The 6,285-nt window shown below is 39.3% G+C and overlaps 1 non-coding gene across 1 annotated transcript; it reads right to left on the bottom strand.

Moving 5' to 3' along the window:
- Positions 1-5,754: 5,754 nt before the first annotated feature.
- On the bottom strand, positions 5,755-5,861 carry LOC131625296 (small nucleolar RNA R71). The gene has a single exon (XR_009290822.1). It is a non-coding gene; the product is annotated as a small nucleolar RNA R71 (small nucleolar RNA).
- Positions 5,862-6,285: the final 424 nt, after the last annotated feature.

Here is a 6,285-nt window from a genome sequence, read left to right as displayed (position 1 = left end):
GTCACGGTTGTGCTTCGGAATGCTTTGAGGAAATTCTCGCAGCATACTATCAAGTGGCCCATATGTCATCTTTTCTTTAATGTAATTATGTCCTTTTCTTCCTTTGATTTCTTCATCTAGTAAATCCATACCTATCAGAGTCAGAATGTCTTCTTGCAGATTAGCACAACCTCGTGTGCTTCCTTCACAAGCGGGGTAGCTATCATGGCTAAAGTCAATTAATCCGTCTATGACCCATTTCTCGTGTATCATTCGTAAGGATCCGCGCACAGTGGGAACATCGGGCACATACTTCACTGTGGAACATTCCCCAATCATGTTGACATTATTCTCATCTCTATCTCGTTGAATCTAGATAAGTCCTCGATCCATGAGACTTTGAATTCCTGCTTTCACTAGTTCACATCCACGGGTATCTCTGCAGCAAATTCGACAAGAGCCATAATTGTGTCGAGTTAATCCTCCCATTACCCATAAGGTGGCGTGCATTTGTACTATGTCACATCTCAATAGGTGCACGTCATAAACTTGATATTGGCCAGGACAGCCATGTACCATGCTGACAGAATGGATTTCTTCATCCCTTTTCTTCCTTGATATACTGATGATTCCTCTATCCAACAGCTTATGAAGATCATTGATCACAGTTTCACATCCTTGAATGGGTTTTTAACAAATTGAGCAAGCATTGTAATTGTGAGGAGGAAAACAGTTAAATCCATAGAATATAACGTGCATCTATACCAAAGATCGAGTTGATTCACGAACATCATGTATGTATTCATAACCGGATTGAGTTTGGATTGCGCTGACAGTCCCATGGTTGGGCAGTGGATTAACTTGAACATTAGGATTGACATATTTGAAGGTGAGCATATTGCTTCAGACCAGTTTTTGTACTTCACTCATGAGAGGGTAACAATTTTCCACAGTATGACCAGGAGCATTCTTGTGGAAAGCACATCGAGCATTTGCCTTGTACCAAAATGGTGGATTAGCAGGAGGAGGAGGATCCCTCAATTGAACTAGATTTTTCTGAAGTAGCAAAGGGAGCAATTCTATATAAGTCATTGGAATAGGATCAAAAGGTGGATATTTCCTTTGTTGATTTTGTTGAGGAGCTTGTAGTCGAGGCTGTTGAGGTCGAGGCTTCTACACATTATGAGGCGGAGCTTAGCTAACAACTGGAGTTACAACAACAATTTGTTGTGGTTGATACAGTCTTTTTCTTCCTCTTGAGATGGCACTCACAGTTTCTTCCTTCTTCTTGGCAAAGTTACTACCAAATCTTTTGATGCCACCACTAGATAGTGATGAATTGGCTTCTTTGACTAGGCGACCTTCTTAGATACCTTCTTCAAATCGCATCCCCATGTTTACCATCTCAATATAGTCATTGGGAGCGCTTGCTACCATCTTCCCATAATAAAATATGCTTAGTGTCTTAAGGAACACTTTGGTCATTTCTTTTTCTTCCATGGGAGGAATGATTTGAGCAGCTAGTTCACACCATCTTTGCGCGTACTCTTTGAAAGATTTTTTTTCTCTTTGGGACATAGCACGGATTTGATCTCTGTCCGGTGCCATATCAATGTTGTATTTGTACAGTCTGATGAAAGCTTCTCCTAGGTCATGAAAAGTACGGATGTGAGTACTATCCAAACCCATGTACCATTTCAAAGCAGCTCCAAATAAGCTATCTTGAAAGTAATGAATTAACAAGCGTTGATCTTCCGTGTGCATGGACATATTCCTTACATACATGATCAGATGACTATGATGACAGGAATTCCTTTTGTATTTCTCGAACTCTGGGAGTCTGAATTTGGCCGGAACTCTGACATTTGGAACCAAGCATAAATCATTTACTTCTTTTCCAAATAGATATTTTCCCCTAAAGGCCTTGATCTCTTTTTTCATTTCTAGAAATTGGTCTTCAAATTCTTCCAATCTACCCATACCTTCAGAAGGAGCATCATGGAAGATCTGTTCGTTGTGAAGAGGACCAGTGTTTACAACAACAGGAGTAGCAGTCATAATAGCTTGAGGAATTGTTGTCTGTGGAACAGGAATCGGTTGTCCAGCCAATTGGAAATCCATCTCTATCCCATATGGTCTAATGGTCGTAGGATTCATCACAGGAATTGCAGGAATCTGAGCAGTCTCTATCTCGGAGATCACAGTAGTCTGAGCTTGGGTTGATGGCTGATTCTGAGCAGCCACCGAGTCTTGAACCATAGAAGTTAATCTTTCAATATCGGAGCGTAGGACAACAACTTCTTCTTTCCACTCTTGTTCATCAACCATATTGTCTTCCATTCTTTGACGATTGCAGCGAGTATTATACCGGTGCGTCAGCTTGACTCTGAGGAGAGGGAGGGGAATGAATAAGACTCTGACTCAAATGTGAGTGTGGTATGATGCATGCAATACAAAAGGCTCTTTTAATTTTCAAAATATATCATAATATCTTTCAAGGATTTATTCAAAAGGTTTGTAAATGTAAACACTATACAGTAACTTGAAAAAGAAATTTCATTCATTAATAATAAAGGGACAAGGCAACCTTGGTATATATAAGGGTCATCGAGGGTCATCGAGGTACCATTTTTTTCTTATAGCATACAAAGAGACAAAGGACAACCAAGTCATAAAATACTTCCAAGAGTTACATGGTAGAAACAAACAAAGAAAGCTAGTAAAATCCAAGAGTGATCATCAAGGCTTAGTGAGAAGTATCCATATCATCTTGAGTCTTCTTCTTCTTTAGCTTGACCTTCTCTAGTTTCTCAACAATACTCTTCCATGCAGCTTCTTTCGGGGAGAGAGCTTCTTTTTTTTCTTCCTTTTCATTTCTCTTTCATATTTGGAAATAGTAGCATCCTTAGCTATGAGCAAATGTCTTGAAGGAATAGTTGATCATTATTTTCTTTCATAATTTAGTATCAGAATAATCAAACTTCTTCTTCTAATGGTCTCTTGATTTCTTCATCTTTCTTAGAGCTTCTTGGAGACTTTCAATTGTTGATGGAACTACAACAGGTGGAATATACTCATCAATTGGAGGTACATATGTTCCAGGTAGAATAGGCATTCTCATTTCAGTAGCTCTGGTAACGACCCAACTATCAAAGGGCTCAGGAGAGAGATCCCCTTTGGTCTTCCAATATTTGATTTCTCTTCTATGACTTGGATGCCAAGCATTAGCAATCCTTTTCTAAACTCTTTGTTTTCAACTCTTTCTTCCAGAAAGAACCCATCTAATAGATTGCTCATTGGTCTTTTGTCCATAGGAAACCCAAATTGACGACGAGCTAACACGGGGCTATAGTTGATTGCTCCTTTTGTACCAATGAGGGGTGATAACACGATTTTATATCGTATATTTAGCCTGAAATCCATAGATATTTATAGCATTTTCCGTTTATTATGTTGATTTATTATGATATTACGCGAGTTTTCGCTTTGTTTCAGGTTTTACACTCTTATTATGACTATTTGTGAAAAGGAAAGAAAATGGAGCTAAAATGACCAACATTTATGCCTAAAAGATGAAAAAGGAGTGCTGAAGTGAAAGAGGGGTGCAAATAAGACCCAAAGGCCAAAAAGAGACAATTCAGCCCACAAAGGAACCAAAGGCGTGTGGCCCAAAACCTTGCCAGCACATGGAGACGCACGTCTCCAATGTTCCACGCCATGTCACTAGAGTGGAGACGCCCGCCTCCAGCTCCTCCTACTTTTACTCCACTTGAGAGGCACGTCTCAAGCCATTCAACAGAACTTCCCCAAGAATCGGAGACGCACGTATCCAAGTCCAAGTCTGTTGAGTTCCTCTTTTCACGCAACGTCACAGCAAAACCTCCCCTATAAATAGAACCTGCTACCTCACTTCTAAAGAGTCCGATTTCCTGCCAACGAAGTGCTGCCGAAATTGTACCGCGAACCATATTGTTCATTCTGCTTTCATTCAAACACTTATTTTCTCACAACGATTTCTACACCGGAAATTGTTGTGAACTTTTTATAAATCTAGCCTTACGTTAGATTTATCGCTTTTATTTCCTTGTTTTATTTTCTGTCCGTTTAAATTCCGAAGAACGATCCAGCCAACCTGTGGTGGAAGTTCGATACTTGAAGATTTGCTTGCCATTTATTTAATTCAGGTTTAATATTTACCGCCTTATTTATATATTGCTTTGCATGATATATTATATGCCTTTTAACATGCCTTTTATTATAAGCCAACATAGTTTATGCATGCTTAACCGTATTAATATGTCTGGCTAAATAGCTAAGGTATCGGTATGTAGAGTAAGTTAACTGTGGGATCCGAAATAAATTGGCTTAATTATGTTTTATTAACTATCACCTGTTTTTGGTTTATATGTCTAATTTAATTAGTAAGTCTTAAACCAATAGAGCGAAAGTTTGAGGGGTTAAGACGGTCAAAGGTTAAAATCAATAGAGCGAAAGTTTGAGATCTTTAACTGGATAGTAGACATAGGACATTAGTTTTAAGGATGGCGAAAGCGTATTAAAACTAATTAGAACTTATTTATTTTCAAAAATTGTTTTTACACCCGAGCGGGATGGCGAAAGCGTACGTTAGGGATATTAGCATGTTCCGAGTCAACAGAGCGAAAGTTTGAGATTAGGAGATTTAAATAGATAACAACTTCGTAAAACAGGCATTTTATTAATTACGTTGTTTCCAAAAAGCTTTTCTAAAATCTAATGGGATGGCGAAAGCGTACATTAGGATTAGGATAGTAATCTAAATCAACAGAGCGAAAGTTTGAGACGAGGATTTTTAACCAATTGAATTAGTAAAGATTTTTAATTGAATTACCATCAGCCAATGGAACTTCGGATCACCTTAAGTTAAACGAAATACATACCGATGTCTGTTTATTATTATATTTCTTATTATTCACAATCACTCTCCCTTAAGAACAATCAAATTATTAGTAGCCTTAGCTTTACATAGTAACCTTAGATAATGGTAGATCGATTCATAGTCCCTGTGGATTCGATATCTTTTAAAACTACACGACACGACTGTGCACTTGCAGTCATCAGATTAATAGACACGTATAGTCGCGATCAAGTTTTTGGCGCCGTTGTCGGGGACTATTTAAGTCGATATCGTAACTCATTGTTACACCGTAGAGACTAGGGCAATTCTTTCTTTTCTTTCTGAACGATTGTATGCCAAATACTCGTTCACAAGGAGGAGATTTAATACAACGAATTAACGAGATCGAACGTTTCATTAACGTCAAACGTCGAGCTCGCAATCTTCTCGAAGTAGCACCAATTCCGATTAATCAGGAATTGACTTTTACTGATCAAATTAATCAAATCACCCCGAAGTTAGAGATGGCTAATATTCGTCCTCTTAGAGACTATGCTGCTCCTTCGCGCGCTGAACCACACTCAAGTATCGCACCTCCCGCGATCGAGGCAAACAATTTCGAACTGAAACCTTCATTGGTCCAAGCTGTTCAACAGAATCAATTCTCTGGAAGCCCTGTAGACGACCCCAACCTTCATTTATCTGTGTTCGTGCAATATGCCGACACTGTCAAAGCTAACAACGTCAGTCCCGAAGCTATTCAATTACGTCTCTTTCCTTTCTCCTTAAGTGATAGAGCTAGAGTGTGGCTTCAATCCCTGCCTTCTAATTCCATAACCACATGGGACGAATTGAAAAGAGTATTCTTAGCGAGACACTTTCCGCCTAGCAAAACTGCTATGCTAAGAGGTCAAATCAACGGATTTACCCAGAAAGATAATGAATCACTCTTCGAAGCTTGGGAACGTTACAAGGACATGCTTAGACTATGCCCTCATCATGGACTCGAACCATGGTTGATCATCCATACTTTCTATGGCGGTCTTCTATATAACACTAAAATGACTATAGATGCCGCTGCTGGCGGAGCATTAATGGACAAACCCCATGATGAAGCATACAAACTCATAGAGAACATGGCACAAAACCATTACCAATGAGGTGGAGAACGAGCCGCTCTAGAGAAAGCCCAAACCAAAGGAGGAATGTATGAAGTAAGTGGTATAGACCGCGTTAACGCTAAAGTAGACGCTTTAACTCAAAAGATCGAAAATTTAACCATCACTCCTTCAGCCACCGCCGCTGCTGTAGCACCTAACTGCAAGATTTGTGGTTTGACTGGACATGTAGTTGCTGAGTGTCAACTCTTGACTGGAGTCCCGTCTGATCAAGTAAAGTATGCTCAAGGAAACCCTTATTCTAACACGTAC

This window comes from Vicia villosa, unplaced genomic scaffold (assembly GCF_029867415.1).
Source record: "Vicia villosa cultivar HV-30 ecotype Madison, WI unplaced genomic scaffold, Vvil1.0 ctg.000203F_1_1_1, whole genome shotgun sequence".
Taxonomy (NCBI): domain Eukaryota; kingdom Viridiplantae; phylum Streptophyta; class Magnoliopsida; order Fabales; family Fabaceae; genus Vicia; species Vicia villosa.
Note: the sequence above shows the minus strand (reverse complement) of the source record. Positions and strands in the feature narration are given on the sequence as shown.